The sequence below is a fragment of the Vulpes vulpes genome, chromosome 12, assembly GCF_048418805.1.
Source record: "Vulpes vulpes isolate BD-2025 chromosome 12, VulVul3, whole genome shotgun sequence".
Lineage (NCBI taxonomy): Eukaryota > Metazoa > Chordata > Mammalia > Carnivora > Canidae > Vulpes > Vulpes vulpes.
Window position 1 is genome coordinate 47,774,915 of NC_132791.1, and position 16,798 is coordinate 47,791,712.

At 41.5% G+C, this 16,798-nt stretch overlaps 2 protein-coding genes, 1 non-coding gene and 1 pseudogene across 30 annotated transcripts in view; 2 read left to right on the forward strand and 2 right to left on the reverse strand.

The window, feature by feature from the left end:
* The window catches only part of MATR3 (matrin 3), a 61,465-nt gene that overhangs the window by 33,501 nt on the left and 11,166 nt on the right, over nucleotides 1–16,798 (reverse strand). For 22 of the 27 annotated variants that reach the window (XM_072728433.1, XM_072728411.1, XM_072728434.1 and 19 more), the window contains one exon: nucleotides 15,748–15,825. The exons of 3 other annotated variants lie outside the window; for them this stretch is intronic. The gene's annotated coding sequence lies outside the window, so the exon portion shown is untranslated. Of the gene's footprint in view, nucleotides 1–9,890; nucleotides 10,042–15,747; nucleotides 15,826–16,798 lie in introns of all 27 variants that reach the window. 2 more of the 27 variants (XM_072728428.1, XM_072728410.1) reach the window with 1 other exon arrangement.
* Nucleotides 1–16,798, forward strand: part of SIL1 (SIL1 nucleotide exchange factor) — a 288,423-nt gene that overhangs the window by 1,808 nt on the left and 269,817 nt on the right. The gene's annotated exons all lie outside the window — the stretch shown is intronic.
* LOC112921972 (dnaJ homolog subfamily C member 7 pseudogene) lies at nucleotides 8,636–10,170 on the forward strand (annotated as a pseudogene).
* LOC112922025 (small nucleolar RNA SNORA74) lies at nucleotides 15,913–16,113 on the reverse strand. Its single transcript, XR_003235365.1, has one exon. It is a non-coding gene; the product is annotated as a small nucleolar RNA SNORA74 (small nucleolar RNA).

Genomic DNA, 16,798 nt, shown 5'->3' on the forward strand with positions numbered 1-16,798 from the left:
GGGTTAGTGGCACATCTGAGTTAAGGACATAAGTGAAGCAATGGGATTTGAAAGAAGCTGGAGACAATACAGTGAAAATAGAGGACTTAGTACCTTGAGAAGCTTATCAGGCAGAGTTGAATGGCAAAGGAGACCAAATTGAGCACACGGAGGGTGGGAACAAAAAGTTTTGGGAAGAGCAGGGAGGCACAGAAATTGTACCGCCTTGACAGCTAAAATAGAGGTCGAGTCCTCTAAGCGAAGGGGAGTGAAATTTGAGAGCTATTAGTATTTGTATTCACTAATTTACTTCAGGTTCCAGGTAACTGCAGGGCCCTCTGCTTTTGAATTTGAAAACCCAGGGAGATGGCCCTTTCCACCAGCCTTACTGTAGTTTCTCAGTCTACCTCAGGATTTTCACATGTGCAATTCAGGAACCTCCATCAGACTCAAGAATGTTTTACATTCAATCAAATTCAAAGTGGTGGTGTTTTGGATGGACTGGGCTTTCAATCCTCGCTTTCTACTTGGTGAGCCTTTGATTCCAAGTAATCGTGGCTAAGACTTCCCTTTATGTTGTTTCCAGCTCTTCAATGAAACAAGAACAGGGAAAACTAGGACTAAAAACATCTACAAAAGATTTAGCCAGTGTGGACATCATCCTTAATGTTACGGACTTGTTTCCAGTAAAGTGGGAGAGGAAGTCAGACTGGAGGTGCAAAGTGTATTGAAATGGAAGCTGCAAACTACCCACTGCAGGAAAGGTTTGGCTATGAAGGGACTAGAGAAAGCAAGGTTGAGTTTTTCATTTTACTATGCCAATTTTAGGTGTGTGTGTTTAAAAGATTTTGACATATTAAGAGAGCACAAGCACGGGATGCAGCAAGCAGAGAGAGCAGGAGAAGCAGGCTTCCCACTGAGCAGGGAACCTGACATGAGGCTCAATCCCAGGACCCTGGGATCATGACCTGAGCCTAAGGCAGATGCTTGACTGACTGAGCCACCCAGGCACCCCAGTTTTGTGGCTTTTTTAGAAAAAAGATTTACTTTAGAGAAAGCACAAGTGGAAGAGGGGAGAATCTCAAGGGGGCATTGGAGCCTATGATCATGACCTGAGCTGAAACTAAGTCAGATGTTCAACCGACTGTGCCATCCAGGCACCACTTACTATGGGAGTTTTGAGCACAATTAAAATGTTGGCAGGAAAGGCTTGGCTGAAAAAACAAGTTAGGGCAGCCTGGGTGGCTCAGGGGTTTAGCACTGCCTTCAGCCCAGGGCCTGATCCTGGAGACCCTGGATAGTCCCACGTTGGGCTCCCTGCATGGAGCCTGCTCCTCCCTCTGCCTGTGTCTCTGCCTTTCTCTGTGTGTCACTCATTTAAAAAAAAAAAAAAAAAAAAAAAAGTTAAAGAAGGGACAATTTGTAATGGACACTGAAAGAAAAGGATCCAGAGAAAGCAGACATGTACTTGGAGGCATGGAGAGGATGGTGTGGAGTTAATAGATTTGGTTGAAGACTTGGGAATTATAGTTAGGTGCCTTCAATTTTGTGACTAAGTTTTCTGTGAGGGACAATTTTTAAATAGCCATGGTGAAGAGTAGAATTGCAATCCCGTATTTTCCATGTATGTTGTATAACCATGAAGAACTGATGCTCCTCTGAACAAGTGATGTTTAAGTCTACTAGTTAGTTATGGAATCAAATTTTGGGAGATCCTAATTCTTCAGTGAATCTTGCATCTTCCATTGAAAATCTTACCTGCTTCCTACTTGGTGAGCCTTTGATTCCAAGTAATCTTGGCTAAGACTTCCCTTTATGTTGTTTCCAGCTCTTAGATGAAACAAGCAGCTCTGTTCCTCATGAAGAAACAGGAATGCATCTTAGAACTAAGATAATGTACTTACCCATGTTTTTGTAGAAGGCTGTAATGCCATCTGGTGATCATACAAAGAAAGTCGAACTTATCATGAGTATTTACTGAGGATCTGCTTAGTGGCTCATCAGCAAAAAGACACATTGGAAACCAAACTTGATACAAGATTTCACTCATCAAATGCCTATTTCACGAAGGACACAGTACAAAGGGTGGGGATTCAATGACCAGTTACCTGGTCTTGAGGATCATGTATAGTCTGATGGTGAATGAACAAGAAATCTGGTTTCAAGGTGGGCCTGGCTCTGAGTAGAGATGAATTAAGAGCCCTATACTGGTTTGGGTTACTTGGGAGTAGGAGAAGTGTGTACCACGATGGTAAAGAATGAGGCTACAAAGCAAGAATTTCTGCTGAGACTCTGAAAGGTCAAGCGACAAGCTTGGTACACCTATGTTATATAAGACTTTAAACACCAGGAGAGTCTGGATTTGAGCTGATAATGAAGACCTTTTACAGTTTTGCACAGGAGACATATTGAGGACATGTATTTTGATACCACAATCACTAAGCAACTGATGCTTTCTAATTGTTACCATAATTTTAAGGGTAAAGTACCATTATTCCTGTTTTATGTAAGAGATTAAGAAGCTTGCAGGTGATGCAGCTGACAAGTCAGAATTTGAACCCAGTTCTATATAAATCCAAACCCAGAGCTTTTCAGCATTACATGATACTGCTTTCACCAGAGCTGTAGCCTCAGAATCTCTTGACAACCCACCATCTACTTATTTTGACAGATTTAATGCCCTGAAACCAGGTCATTCTTGTACTTTAAGCTTTTTAAAAATAGACAACTGTTAACCAATGGCTCTTTTAGCAGTGGCATGGGGTAGGTGCAGACAAGAGGGAGTTTTGTTTTTTAAGATTTTTATTTACTTATTCATGAGAAACACACAGAGGCAGAGACACAGGCAGAGGGAGAAGCAGGCTCCCTCTGGGGAGGCTGATATGGGACTCAATCCTGAGACTCTGGGATCATGCCCTGAGCTGAAGGGAGATGCTCAACCTCAAGACCCACAAGGTGTCCCAAGAGGGAATTTAAGAAGGAATTTTTGAATAGGTAATAAATATAAGATTCAAAGAACACAATAGTTTTCCCCAACTTGTGTTCCCCTACATAAACCCATTTATCACTTTGTGTACATACATGTACATTCTAAACATGCCCAAATTCTTTGCCACTCCTCATAGTCGAATCAGTCTCCATTCTACCTGCATCTGGAAGGGCCCTATAAATAAATGGCTGACCATCAGAATGCAGAAGTGACTTTTTTAGACCTTTAAAATCTTCTCATCCACTTGGAACCCAGTTGCCATGTGAGAATCCCAACACTATGAAGAAGCCACATCAAAAGAACCAAAGCACTTCAGTCTATAGCTCCAGCCAAGTGAAGCCTCCAAATGGCTGGAGTTCCATGGGAGAACATTACCACCCAGCTGAGCCCTATCAACCTAAAGAATTTTTAATACTTGTTTGAACCACTAAGTTTTAAGGTGGTTTGTTATATAGTGGTATACTTAAAGATTTGCTTTTTAAATACTTTAAATCTAGAGTTGCATGCTCTACTAATAGAGCCAGCCAGGTGCCCCTTCATACAGAATTTTTTAAAAATCTAGTCACATCATTCATTACTTTTAAGTACTCGTTTTGTTTTGTTTTTTAACTTAGAATGCAAAGGTACTAACTACATGATTATATAAAGGAAAATCATGCTTTCTTACTGTACTTTTAAATTTTAATTTGGAGTCTATTTCTGGACTTCATTTTATCTGTTCTTTTCATGGAGTGAGCTATTCAGGTGCCAGTATCAACATTTTACTCCTTTTCTAACATTTTAACATCTGTCAGGTGTAGTTATCCTTTATGATTCTAATTTTTCACAACATTAAGGTTATTCTTATTTTTCTATATGAATGTTACAATCAACTTGTGGAGCAACAAAAATAATCCTGTTATTTGTTTTTAAGATTTTATTTATTTATTAATGAGAGACACAAGGAGAGAGGGAGAGAGGCAGAGACACAGGCAGAGGGAGAAGCAGACTCCATGCAGGGAGCCAGACGTGGGACTGGATCCCAGGTCTACAGGATCACATCCTGGGCCGAAGGTGGCACTAAACCACTGAGCCACCCGAGCTGCCCAATAATCCTGTTATTTTATTGGAATTTTTATTAACTTCATTTTCTTTAGGAGATTTATTTTTATGTTCATATTCCTTGGACATGGTATGATTTGCTATTTAAGGTCTCATTTGTGTCTGTCAGTACTTTAATGTTTTCTTCATTGTACATAACTTCTGTATGTGTGATTATTCCTATCTTTATTTTCCTTCCAACTTATCTTCAAACCTATCACTTGTTACTTCAATGAACCCCTTTCAGCTGACACCCATAGACATATTTCCAAGTAAACTTACCATGTATGAGTGATTTTTACTTCTCCCCCCCTTTTTAATTTTTTGCTAATTATCTTTGATAGCAACTTTGAACAAAGCTCTTTTTTTAGTAGGATCACTTCTAGGGTTTCCTCATTAAGCATCACACAGCCTTTTGGAGTAAGACACTTTTAATAGGTTAGGAATGTTGACCCTTAGCAATTTTAGGAAATGCTGTTTTAGCATATAGGGAGAGGATTCTTGATATATTGTTGAAATAATCTCAGAATGACTTTTCTTGTGTTGTACCATTATGTAAGTTTGTTTATAATATGTATCTATAAAGTCTTTATGCCCCTACTTTAGCAGGTGTAGTACTAAAAAATAAAAAGGGAACTCTATCCTTTAAAAAAGAATCTTAGTCAGTTGAGTGTCCGACTGTTGATTTCAGCTCAGGTCATGATCTCAGGGTCGTGAGACTGAGCCCAGTATTGGGCTTCACACTGGGCTTGGAGCCTGCTTAAGATACTTTCTCCCTCTCCTCCTGCATTCTTTTTCTAAAAGAAACAAAACAAGGGCAGCCCAGGTGACTCAACGGTTTAGTGCCACCTTCAGCCCAGGGCGTGATCCTGGAGACCCGAGCCCCACGTTGGGCTCCCGCATGGAGCCTGCTTCCCCCTCTACCTGTGTCTCTGCCTCTCTCTGTGTGTCTCTCATGAATAAATAAAATCTTAAAAACAAAACAAAACAAAACAAGACAAAAAAGTATATCTGATCAATTTTTTAATGTCTTGAAATTCTTATTCTGAACCTCACTGAACTCATAGTTTAGTAGGGCTAGCACTAAATAATTTTAATAAAATATGACACACATTATCATAGGGCAAGCCTGAGTGTGGAAATGTTTGACCCACTGAGGCCTTCCTTAAAAAATCTAAGAAATTCATAGGTGATATGATAGGAAGAATGAAGTAGATGGGTGCTAAGGGCAAGGCTCACAGGTTTGTCTGTATATATTCTTTGTATGTTAAGAGCAAAAAGAAGCCTCCTCAAGCTTCAGCAACAGTGGCCAAGATGCTGATAGCCTGAAAGAAGGTATTTGGCATTTGGAATAGTTTTAAGAAACTACAAAAAAAAAAAAAAAAAAATTCAGTAATCCCTGAAAGATGTTAATCCTTAGTCTAAATGAGTTTGATGATTGAAGAAAGCAAGCAATTATTTATTAGAATTAGTTGGAAAGACTTGGGGGCACCATACTTAAAAGTTCCAAGTCAAACTCTAGATTTGGAGCCAGATTAACTGAACACAACAGTAGTTCCTGGGCCCACTGTGTGACCTTGGACAAATAACAGCAGTATCTCTTAGGCCTGTTGAGAAGATTAAGATATGTAGAATGAGTTTACCAATTCTGGCACATGATCAACATGCAGTGAATGTTGTCAATGTTGTAGAACGCCACATGTCCTGCAGTATACTTACAGGAATATCCTAAAATGACAAAACCATAGATTCAAAGGTTATTTATTTTTATAAAGCCCCAGAGTAAACATACTAAAATTATCCATTTAAGTCTGCTTATAACCTAAGTTTTAATCTGGCACCTACTTGTCAGCACAATGACCACTAGTTAAGAGGTTTTTCCAGTTATAATTTACACACAAAGCTGTTTCACAAACTTTAACTATAAAGACATAGGTTACCAAAAAAAGTAACAAAAGGCCACATGTATATTTTAGTTAACTCATGTCTTAAATTGATACAACAAATCTTCTACAAATCCATTATTTTCATTCAATACATACTGAAGCTAAACTTAATTTAAAAAAAATTTTTTTTAAGATTTTATTTATTTATTCATAGAGACAGAGAGAGAGAGAGAGAAGGAGGGAGAGAGGGAGAGAGAGGCAGAGAGAGGCAGAGACACCAGCAGAGGGAGAAGCAGGCTCCATGCAGGGAGCCTGATGTGGGACTCGATCCTGGGTCTCCAGGATCACGCCCTGGACTGAAGGCAGCGCTAAACTGCTGAGCCACCCAGACTGCCCTTAAACTTAATTTTAAATAGCTGTGCACTAGGTTACATCTTTAGAGTCCAACAGCAAATGGAAATCAGACACCTTTGTTTTCATGATTTTGTTTCAAACTGTTAAAGAACAAGAAGAGCACTGTTGATACCCTCAATTACTGAGGTAATCTTGAAAAGCCATATGCCAATGGCATTACTCTATTTTGGATACATTTTGACACAAAGATTAATATTTATCAGCTGAAGGTCTTTAGTCAGCTGTCCGTAGAAGTCAGACAGCTTGGCTGTATGGGAAATAAGTAAACCTTGAGAAGGGAAGGTGGCTTCTGTGCAGAAGGGCTGCCTGAGCTAAGATCTCAAAGTAAAGTAGACAAAGTAGAGAAGGAAGATGAAACCAGAAAGGGAAATAGCATGTGCCTAATAGCAAAAGGCTTACTTAAGACTGAAAGAGGGGCACCTGGGTAGCTCAGTGGTTGAGTATCTGCCTTTGGCTCAGGTCATGACCCCAAGGTCCTGCTTGGATTCCCACATCAGGTTCCCCATAAGGAGTGTGCTCCTCCCTCTGCCTGTGTCTCTGCCTCTCTGTCTCTCATGAATAAATAAAATTAAAAAAAAAAAAAAAATCCCTGAAAGAAACCAGTGTGGCCAGAAGGAAATCTGAGGGTGTTAAAGATGAGAGGGGTAAGAGACTGTGTAAGGCCTGACAGGATATATTACGGCAAGCAAGGACTATGTCTTATCCACCACTCATCCCCAATGTCTAGCAGAGTTCAGCTAATAAAGGCTGTAAACCCACAAAAAGGAGGAGTCAAATGACAATCTTCTGATAAGATGTGTAATTAGCCCAGATCATTGTCTTCCTGTAACTCAGCCCTGGAGATTATACATACAAGAAGTAAAATTAGAGATCTGAGAAACTGGGGATCCCTGGGTGGCTCAGCAGTTTAGCGCCTGCCTTCGACCCAGGGTGTGATCCTGGAGACCTGAGATTGAGTCCCATGTCAGGCTCCCTGCATGGAGCCTGCTTCTCTCACTGCCTGTGTCTCTGCCTCTCTTTCTGTTTCTCATGAATAAATAAAATCTTAAAAAAAAGAGAGAGATCTGAGAAATTAAATATGAAGAGTCCTTTGGAAGAACGGATCATGATTGAGTCCTAGCCTATATAGAGGGGCAAGAAATTGAAGCCTAGTGTTGAAAAAGGCAGAGTGCCATGAGAGTAGGGGTAGTAGAGGCCGGGACAGAGCTTTTCTGTTCTGCCTTCCCCCCCTACTCATCGCTTCATATACAACCTTTCACTGGCAGCATGGCCAGCATATTGCAACCTTAGCTCCTGGAGTTCTCCTCTAGAATATTACAATTGAGGAGAGGGAGTTCTACTAGCTGCCACTCCGGTAAAGCCCAGATTCTAACTCGAAGGCTTTATGCCTTGAGGGCACCTCCTCCCTCCAACCCATTCTGAGGACAGAGCCTGAGCGTGGCTCCTCCCCTTCAGCAGCAGTTAAAAAGTCCCATCCTATACTGTGAGCTCATAGGGTAAAAATAATCAGTCATCTAGAAACTAAACCATCCACTGTAAAAGAAAAGAAGGTCAACCATTATTCTAAATGAGAATATACGTCTATAGAATAAAAGACGTTGAATATTAAAAATGGAATGTCTATAAAATATAGGGGACTATAAACTAAGGATCCTGGTTATATAGTTCATTGTTCTACCAGTGGACAGGGCCTAGAAGCAACACCAGTTGAGTATCAAGAGTCTATCTAGTGCCCAGGTCTTTGTTCCTTAATGCCATTCACCAGTAAAGAAACGAGGGCTCGCTAGAAAAATGTTTGACAACTGGGACAGAAAAGATACAAGATGAGCATGGATCATCTTAATAGAGCCTTAAACTGAGAAGTGCTTAAAAACAAAAACCCCACAATGATGGGGGCATATTGAAGAGATACAGTAGGGGATGCCTGGGTGGCTCAGGGCCTGAGCGTCTGCCTTTGGCTCAGGTCATGATCCTGGGGTCCCAGGATCAAGTTCCACATTGGGATCCCCTTGAGCCTGCTTCTCCCTCTGCCTATGTCTCTGCCTCTCTGCCTCTCATGAATAAATAAATAAAATTTTTAAAAAAGGAGAGATAGGGCAGCCCGGGTGGCTCAGCGGTTTGGTGTTGCCTTGGGCCCAGGGCCTGATCCTGGAGACCCAAGATCGAGTCCCACGTCGGACTCCTTGCATGGAGCCTGCTTCTCCCTCTGCCTGTGTCTCTGCCTCTCTCTCTCTCTCCTCTCTGTGTATTCTCATGAATAAGTAAAAATCTTAAAAAAAAAAAAAAAAAAAAAAGAAGAGATACTCTCTGGTCCCGGCGGTAAGATGGCGGCTGCCGCGGAGTGCGATGTGGTAATGGCGGCGACCGAGCCAGAGCTGCTCGACGACGAGGAAGCAAAGAGGGAAGCAGGGTCTTTCAAGGAACAAGGAAATGCATACTATGCCAAGAAAGATTACAATGAAGCTTATAACTATTATACAAAAGCTATAGATATGTGTCCTAAAAATGCTAGCTACTATGGGAATCGAGCAGCCACTTTGATGATGCTCGGAAAATTCCGGGCAGCTCTTGGAGATGCACAGCAGTCAGGTCGGATGACAGTTTTGTCCGGGGACATCTACGACAGGGCAAATGCCACCTATCTCTAAGGAATGCCATGGCAGCATGTCGGAGTTTCCAGAGAGCCCTAGAACTGGATCACAAAAATGCTCAGGCGCAACAGGAGTTCAAGAATGCTAATGCAGTCATAGAATATGAGAAAATAGCAGAAACGGATTTCGAGAAGCGAGATTTTCGGAAGGTGGTTTTCTGCACGGACCATGCCCTAGAATTTGCCCCTGCCTGCCATCGCTTCAAAATCCTCAAAGCAAAAAAAAAAAAAAAAAAAAAAAAAATCCTCAAAGCAGAATGTTTAGCAACGCTAGGTCGTTAACCGGAAGCACAGTCTGTGGCCAGTGACATTTTACGAATGGATTCTACCAATGCGGATGCTCTGTATGTACGAGGTCTTTGCCTTTATTATGAAGATTGTATTGAGAAGGCGGTTCAGTTTTTTGTACAGGCTCTCAGAATGGCTCCTGACCATGAGAAGGCCTGCATTGCTTGCAGAAATGCTAAAGCACTTAAAGCGAAGAAAGAAGATGGGAATAAAGCATTTAAAGAAGGAAATCACAAGCTAGCCTATGAACTGTACACAGAAGCCCTGGGGATAGACCCTAACAATATAAAAACAAATGCTAAACTCTACTATAATCGGGGCAAGGTTAACTCCAAGCTTAGGAAACTAGATGATGAGTGCAGTGAAGCTCGATGCCACTTATATAAAAGCCTACTTGAGAAGAGCTCAGTGTTACATGGACACAGAACACTATGAAGAAGCAGTGCGGGACTATGAAAAAGTTTATCAGACGGAGAAAACAAAAGAACACAAACAGCTCCTAAAAAATGCACAGCTGGAACTGAAGAAGAGTAAGAGGAAAGATTACTACAAAATTCTGGGAGTGGACAAGAATGCCTCTGAGGATGAAATCAAGAAAGCTTACCGAAAACGGGCCTTGATGCACCATCCAGATCGGCACAATGGAGCCAGTGCCGAAGTTCAGAAGGAAGAGGAGAAATAGTTCAAGGAAGTTGGAGAAGCTTTTACCATCCTCTGATCCCAAGAAAAAGACTCGCTATGACAGTGGACAGGACCTAGATGAGGAAGGCATGAATATGGGCAATTTTGACGCAAACAATATCTTCAAGGCATTCCTTGGCGGTCCTGGGGGCTTCAGCTTTGAAGCATCTGGTCCAGGGAATTTCTTTTTTCAGTTTGGCTAATGAAAGGAAACCATCCGGAACCCAGAAAGTGCAGACTTGCTCAATGTAACCTTGAGCGTGGGCACAGCTCACTTCCTCCCTTCATCTCATCTCCCCGTCCTTAGAGCAGTTGCGTTTTCTTAGTTGGATACACCTATGTCTGTGTTGAGTGGGGGGTGGACAGGGAGGCAGCTTGTGAATTTTTGTTTTACTGTTTAACTTTATTAAAAAAGAAAAAAAATTAAGAGAATAAAAATAAAAATAAAAAAATAAAAAAGGAGAGATATAGTAGCCAACCAATGAGCTCCTAAAGGCCAAAGCTGGAACACTGAATAAAGTATTATTGGACTGTTATCCCCAAAATAGAACAAATATCCATGGATTCATAATGGTATAAATACATTGAATGAGAAGAGATCAATTTATTTCTTAAGGGCAGCCCTGGTAACTCAGTGGTTTAGCGCTGCCTTCAGCCCAGAGCATGATCCTGGAAACCTGGGATTGAGTCTCAGGTCAGGCTCCCTGCATGGAGCCTGATTCTTCCTCTCCCTCTGCCTGTGTCTGTGCCACCCTCTCTCTGTGTGTCTCTCATGAATAAGTATGTAACATTTAAAAAAAAAATTATTTCTTAAGAATACCAAGTAACTTATGTAGATATTCCACCCTCAAAGAAAGCACAATTCTCATCTTTTTAAGTATGTGTTGCACATAGTAACTTCATTCCAAAGCACACAGAATTGGGCCAGGGGGAGTAACTTTACAGTGGAGAAATTTGGCAAGACAAACCTCAGCCAGGTGATCAAGGTTAACAGCAACACTAAGTCAGGCTGATAGGATGAGAATGGTCTATGGTCTTCCTCTCAAAATCACTTAAACTCAGCTTAATCATGAGAAAAACTCAATCCTAACTGAGGGACTTTCTACAAAATACCTGTCTCAAATTCTAGGCCATCAATAAATAACAAGGAAGTCTAAGAAGCTGTCATAGCTAAAAGGAACCTAAGAAGGGGCTCTTGGCCAGCTTAGCTGGTAAAGAATGCAACACTTGATCTCAGGGTTGTAAGTTGGGGCCCCATGCTAGGTGCAGGTCACTAAGAATAAAATCTCAAAAGAATAAAAAATTTTAAAAATTTTTTAAAAAGAATAAAATCTTAAATAAATAAATATAATTTTAAAAAGGAGCCTAAGGAGATATAATAACTGAATGTAGTATCTTCAATGAGATCCTGGAACAGACAAAGGACATTAAGTAAAAACGAAGGAAATCTGAATAAAGTCCAGCCTTTTTTTAAATTGTGTTTATTTGGGCAGCTCTGGTGGCGCAGCGGTTTAGCGCCGCCTGCAGCCCAGGGCGTGATCCTGGAGACCTGGGATCAAGTCCCACGTCGGGCTCCCTGCATGGAGCCTGCTTCTCCCTCTGCCTGTGTCTCTGCCTCTCTCTCTCTCTGTGGGTCTCTATAAATAAATAAATAAATAATCTTAAAAAAAATAAAAAATAAATTGTGTTTATTTGAGAGAGCGAAAGAGAGCCCAAAAGAGGGTCGGGGTGGGGGTGCAGAAGCAGACTCTGCTGAGGAGGGAACAGGACACAGGGCTGAATCCCAGGACCCAAGGATCATGAGGGATCAAGAACAGACACTTACTTAACTGACTGAGCCATACAGGTGTCCCCAGAATTTAGAAAAGTCTTGAATGCCAACCTAAGAGTCTGATCAGTTCAGCAAGGAGATAGCAGTAATTTTCTCACATGAACAGGAGTACTGGGCAGCCCGGGTGGCTCAGCAGTTTAGCGCCGCCTTTGGCCCAGGGCGTGATTCTGGAGACTCTGGATCAAGTCCTACATCAGGCTCCCCTGTATGGAGCCTGCTTCTCCCTCTGCCTGTGTCTCTGCCTCTTTCTCTTTCTCCTCTCTGTGTATTCTCATGAATAAATAAATAAAATCTTTAAAAAAAAAAAAGAACATGAGTACTGCTTAGGTGTTAAAGACTGAAAGGTAGAGGCGAAGATAGGAAAACGTTCAACTAACTCTGGCAAACACTAGTTGAGCAACCATAATGTTCCCAAATCTCAGATTAAAAAACTGCAGGTGGTGAGGGTAAAGGACAAAAAGGGTGGATGTTTAAACGACTAATCCACCCAGCACCCTATACAGACTTTAGTTAATAACGTATCCATATTAGCCCATTGTGACAAATGTACTACCCTAATGTAAAATGGTATTAGAGGAAACGGTGTAGGGTACATGGGCCTTCTTTGTACTGTCTTTGCAACTTTTCTGTAATTATACAACTATTCTAAAATAAAATAAATTTCAAGATCCATTTTATCAGCCTTTTCTGAGACCCAGCAAGCTGGCTTATTATTTCTAAATAGCAGTAAAGAAAAAGAATTGCTAGGCAGACATTCTAAGCATTAGAGTTGATTTGTTAATTTAGTGAAATTGTTTTCCAAGAGAATATTGACAGGTCCATTAACTGGAGCTGTTCATAAAAAGCCCTAATTAAGCAACAAGATTCAAGGAGCCATTGTCACTCTTTTAAGTACTTAATTAGTTGCTCTTACAAGATTGTTTTCTTTTGTGTGAATTCCCAGGCAGGGATCCACCTTTTTGTGTCCCTTTGGGGCCTGCACAATTTTTTTCCTGGGGCTTTATTTTCCTGATCACAATTTGAGACCTGATCCACAATTTTAATGCAAAAGTCCACTGACAGGTTTCAACAATGAAGGAAGTAAATTACTGATAGGCACCAGGGATGGTCTCCTTAATACTTGCATCTCCCTTACCCACCCTGCTTTAGTTTTTCCGCTTAGTATGGTATAGGACTGAGGCTTGAAACTTGAGCAGAGAAATGAAAAGGGTCACTGCCTCTACCAATTGCTACCTGAGACAGGAGGTGGCAGCTTGGGGTTAAATAGTTACTTTGAAATGTTTTACTTCATCTTCTTTGGTTCCTCACCAGGTAATTAATTAAAAAAAAAAAAAATCAAGTCAACTGGGAGTAGTAGGTGACTAATTAACTTCACTTATCAACTAGGAAATCCCATTAGATTATTTTAATGGGCATGATTAAGCCACTGGGGTTAATCTCCGGGGGTTATCAAATACATGCACAGAAGTCAACAAAGTATCATTCTTTAAATAGCGACAAAGAGGCCCCTCCCTGCACCTGGGTAGCCTTAAAGGTCAGGAATGCCTCTGTATGCTCACAGGAGCTTACCGTCCCAGATTTTTATTTTATTTTTTTTAAGATTTTATTTATTTATCTCACACAGAGAGAGAGGCACAGACACAGGCAGAGGGAGAAACAGACTCCATCCAGGGAGCCTGACAAGGGACTTGATCCCGGGTCTCCACGATCACACCCTGGGCCGAAAGCGGTGCTAAACCGCTGAGCCACCGGGCAGCCCTCATCCCAGATTTTAAACCCCGACTTCATGACAAAGTTTTTCTCCTTCCTTAGGGACCATTTTTATTGCACTACCTAGGACTGAAAGTTATGATCAGGCTCTACTGGAAATGAAGATTGCTGTTCTTTCTTAGGACCTCTCCTTCCAGTAAACATCAAAAATAAAGAGAACCATTATGACAGAAGTAAGCTGTGCAAAAAGTGTACACAACAAACTCCAAACACAAGAAATGAGGACTATTCTAGTACTGGATAATTTACTAAAGTCATCTTAGTCCTCTAAAAGAGGTAGAGTTTAAGGCTATATGGTAAAGGCTTGCTATAAGGCAAAAGTACTAATAACATGGAACTTTTCTGAGACATGTTGGTACTGCCCCTGAACATGTCACTAATGAGCTGTCAATTCTCAAGGCCTGAATTTCATTTTCTACAACAGTGGCTTGCAAAAACTTTAGCTCACAGGCCAATTTTGGCATGCCAATTGGTTTTTGAAAATCCGTCAAGCTTAGAATGATTCAGGGAATTTTTTTTAGTTATAATATTGAAAACTTTACAAAACTCTAATTTTGGTGTCTATTAATAAAGTTTTATCTGAACATCTGTTGACACACTATGTCTATGGCTGCTCTCATACTGCAAGTGCAGAATTGAGTAGTTACAAGAGACACTATGGTACACAAGCCTAAAATATTATCTGGCCTTTTACAGCAAGTTTGCCTACCCTTGCTCTAGAACAGCAGTGTATAATAAAACTTTCCACATCGGTGGAAATGTTTTCTGAGCTGTCCAATATGGTAGTCACTAAATACTGAGATCTGGAAAACCAGATTTAATTTTTGTCAGATGAAATATCTTCATGAATTGTATAGCACAGCTCTAGAACATGAGATCCTAGTTTAAGCCTTGGACTTTAGATCAAGTATCCTCTAATATTCTCATACTCTCCATAATATTTTAGAACTCTGAACTTTTTCCACCTGTAAAGAAACTTCACTTTTTAAAAAACTTTCCTTTCTTTTAAAGTAAGCTTTGTACCCAACGTGGGGCTTGAACTCAGGACCCTGAGATCAAGAGTTGCATGCTCTACCTACTGAATAGCCAGCTAGGCGCCCCAAGAAAACCTCACTTTCTATTTCTTTTAAAGATTTTATTTATTTATTCATGAGAGACAGAGACGGAGAGAGAGAGAGAAAGAGAGAGGCAGAGACACAGCCAGAGGGAGAAGCAGGCTCCATGCAGGGAGCCCAACATGGGACTCGATCCTGGATCTCCAGGATCATGCCCTGGGCTGAAGGTGGTGCTAAACCGCTGAGCCCTGGGTTGCTCCTCTATTTTTCTTTACTCTCACACTATGGCCACTCTCAATATTTATGACACCAGATGTAGGTTTTCCCCCCACACCAAGCAAATCTGTGCCACCAGCTGGGTGTCCACAGTTCTGACACTCTGTATACCTAAAGTATCATCAGAGCCACAGGTTAAGGGCACAGTCCAACAAGACTGCTTCTCCCTCACTTCAGATGCCAATCACAAGTCCAGGTTGTTACCTGTGCTTCTGACCAGTATCAGATACAAATCACAGGTTCCCACAAACCCCTACTCGTTGCTATAGTAATCTCAGAACTCAGAAAAATTTTCCTTACTGTTTACCAGTTTATTTAAAGGACATGATAAAGGATATAGAGAAACATCCAGAGGGGAAATGCACAGGGCAAGTCTAGGTAAAAAGTGGCATCGAGCTTCCATGCCCTCTGGGTGCATTATTCTCCCACACAGCGCCTGTGTTCACCAACCTAAAAGTTCTCTAAACCCCACACTATTGGGATTTTTACGGAGGCTTTATCATGTGGGAATGATCAATTATTAACTCCATTTCCAGCCCCTTTCCCCTTTTGAAGAATCGTGGTGGGGCTGAAAATTCCAAGCTTCTAATCACTGCTTGGCCTTTCTGGTGATCAACCTCATTAGAACAAGACATGCTTATCACCCAGGAATCAGAGTTAAAGACCAAATAGCAGAACAAAAGATGCTCCTAATGTACTTCTTGCTTAGGGAATCTTAAGAGTTTTAGGAACTTTGTGCCAAGAATGGGAGCAGAGGCCAATATATAATTTTCTATTACTTCACACCACCCATCTGAGCTGAAACAAGTTAATTAGAACCTACATGACAAAAGGATTATATACATTACCTATCCCGGTGTCACATAGGGCTGTCAGAGACATCTGAGGTCTGAATGGAGGCAGATTTCTCCCTCAGGTAAAGGCATCTAGGATTCAAAGAGGAAAGGAATGACAAAGAAGGATCCTAAGGGTCCTCAGACAGGGTCCTTTTCTCAAAGGAAAAAAGAAAAAAAACTGTTTGCACCCAGACTAGGACCAACTCCACCGGAGGAGTTCTTCCACTCTCAGAGGTGCAAAACGCTGCCCAAGAGTACTTAGCCACAACACCAAAACAGTGCTCGGAGCCAGACCTCAAAAAAGGCAGTGTTTGCTCTTCCAACAGTGTAACACCATCCAAGGCAACATACTAGCCTGGATAGCTGACAACCGCTGGGTGATTCCTGGAACAGCTTTGTTTCAGATACACAGGCACCCCAAGTAGAAGATATGGATACACATATCCCCATGAATTCACATGGGATGCCAACCAGAAGCCTGGAAGCACTGATGGCAGACTTTGGTGCCAAACTATTTGAACAAATAGGAAACAGGAACTTCTTTCCCATCCCTTTGGTCCAACATTCAGGGAATTCCTATTATATGTGCCAGGCACTAGGATTGAGATTTAGCAGTGACCACACAAGATACACCATCCTTTCTATCCTGGACTTTTATAATCTTGTTCTGAATTCCTCAGATGGGGGCAGCCTGGGTGGCTCAGGGGTTTAGCACTGCCTTCAGCCCAGGGCGTGATCCTGGGGTCCCAGGATTGATTCCTGCATCAGGCTCCCTGTGTGGAGCCTGCTTGTCCCTCTGCCTGTGTCTCTGCCTCCCTCTGCCTCTCATGAATAAATAAAATCTTAAAAAAAAAAAAAAAGTCCTCAGATGGAATGATACAGATAATCTCAAAGATCCTACGGGCCTTAGACCATAGCTACCAAAATCACACTTAGCTTTTCACTGCTCAGAGGCCAAATTTGTTGGGGGGCAGATTGTGCCACCCAATGGTTTCCTGATGGATACCAACAAGCAAACAGGCCTGCCACACAGGAAGTAGTCCCTGTTGGATGAAAAGAGACA